This window comes from Macrobrachium rosenbergii, chromosome 36, assembly GCF_040412425.1.
Source record: "Macrobrachium rosenbergii isolate ZJJX-2024 chromosome 36, ASM4041242v1, whole genome shotgun sequence".
In the NCBI taxonomy this organism is placed as follows: Eukaryota; Metazoa; Arthropoda; class Malacostraca; order Decapoda; family Palaemonidae; genus Macrobrachium; species Macrobrachium rosenbergii.
The window spans coordinates 28,457,789-28,460,288 of NC_089776.1; positions in this window are offsets into that span (position 1 = coordinate 28,457,789).

The window sequence follows — 2,500 nt, forward strand, 5'->3', positions numbered from 1 at the left end:
TTCCGCGCAATCGAGTTTTCTGTACACCTGCTACAGCGTACAATCAAGGCCACCGAAAATAGATCTATCTTTCGGTGCTCTCGGTATAATGCTGTATGAGCCGAGGCCCATGAAACTTTAACCACGACCCGGCGGTGGCCTATCCCATATCGTTGCCAGAAGCACGATAATGGCTAACTTTAACCTTAAATAAAATAAAAACTAATGAGGCTAGAGGGCTGCAATTTGGTATGTTTGATGATTGGAGGGGGATGATCAACATATTAATTTGCAGCCCGCTAGCCTCAGTAGTTTTTAAGATCTGACGGCAGACAGAAAAAAGTGCGGACAGAATAAAGTACAGACGGAAAGACAAAGCCGGCGCAACATTTTTCTTTTACAGGAAACTAAATTCATCAGTAGAGGGGAATAAAATCAAGTCTATTTTCATTTCCAAATGAAGCTCAAAGATACAAGGTACAGAAGCACAAATTTCACGATAGAGAAAATACTTCTGTTCGCAGATGAATAAGTATAACGCCATAAAACACCACATACATGCCTGCTAGATCTCAAGCAGATTCAAAACCTGAGACGGAATCGTTACTTTGTTCCTCACAGAGTAAAGTGCTTCACCAATAAAAGTCAAACTGTTTCCTTACAACATCACTATTTCAGCGATGAAACCACGTCACCGCCAGAGCTCTAAAGATTAAATACCAATGAAGAACTGTTGTTGGTATCGGTAACTTCTAACTAGCATGAAACTACGACTTACCATCCATAAACTTTCCTCAGAAAACTGTTTCTTTAATCCAATTTCATCTCCACTATTTGCATTTTCTCTACTTTTATCTCCCGTCACTCCTTCCATACGCTGGTTCAGTTAAAAGAAAAAAAAAAAAAGTTGTTCCTGACCTGGCCCTTTTTGCATCCATAGTCTTTACTGTCTTGCTCTACTTACTACTTAGTGAAATTCATTATCCCTTTTAAATATTTCGTCACTGTTAGTGTCACAGCCACTTAATTCTGTCATGATGCAGCTATCCCAAAGGCACCCTTTAATTAAAACTGCAAACAGAATTCATTAGCAACACACAATTAACGCGCATGTACCACACTTTATTTGAAATCTGACAGATCATTTTCCCGTCTTACACATGTCTCATCGCACAAGCGTATAACCACACACACACACGAATAAATGATTATTATATATACATATATATTTATACATATATTGATATATATATATATATATATATATATATATATATATATATATATACGTATATATATATACATTCATAAATCCTTTTCCACTTTTTGATGAGGTGGTTTCAGAACAGTACAGTAATGTATTTTGGACCCTTTGCAAAGGCGATATAATCATTTTACACACCTGACAGTCACGCTTGGAAGTTTGGTGTTGTGTCGCCAGCTTTTCAAATGAAACATCGAGAAATAAAATGTTTCAGGTACGACATCGTCCTGCATAATTAACTGTGGTAATTGTAGTAGTAATCGTTATCAGTAGTAGTAGGTAGCAGTAGTCGTAGAAGCAACAGCAGCAGTAGCAGTACTAGTACAGTAGAAGTGAGACCGTGACATTCTTGAGAATATAAAGTAATAACACCTTGTAAATAACAAATGCCAATTGACAACTAAAATCATTAACCTGGTATTTTAAAGTTTAACGAAAGAGAACCTTCTCATACAAGAAGAAATTACAAACTACGAACACGGGATCACCAAGAATCACAGTTTTAATAACAACGATGAAACTCACTGACAAGTAGCGAAATATTTCTCTATCTTTCATGAGAAGATTCGCGGAGGAATGAGACAAATTTCACGTGGAAAATGACGTACTTCGTCACTACGGTGGTTTCAGAGTGTAGAAGGAACGATCAGGGTTAGGAATATATTTCAAAAAGAGGAAGATGAAGAAGAATATTTTGGCATAACGGAAAATATTTTTCTCGGCCGTATTATTTGAAAGCGTCCTGATAAATTATGGCAGTGAGCTGCAAGCGAAAGATTCAAGCCTAGCGTGAATGATGGAGGAAACGAGCCTCTTATTTTTAGTATTAATTTCACAACAAAATTCTGTCTGGACAGAACATCAGGTTTACAGAGAGAGAGAGAGAGAGAGAGAGAGAGAGAGAGAGAGAGAGAGAGAGAGAGAGAGAGAGAGAGAGAGAGAGAGAGCGAACATATTATTGTCTGGAACACAGGGTCCTCGAATGCAAAAGCAAACATCCGAGTAAATGAGAAGAAATCATAACTAAGGTACAGGAACTAAACTCAAAATAATACCTCTCCACGCCACCTCTCATTAAATCGCTTATTCAAGTAAAGCCAGCTGTCATGTGATCAAACATGAAAGTTTCTCTCTCTCTCTCTCTCTCTCTCTCTCTCTCTCTCTCTCTCTCTCTCTCTCTCTCTCTCAGATGCACCATCTCAAACGACAGACAAACACTCGCAAAGCTAAAAATAAACAAACTTCCAAACAAACACT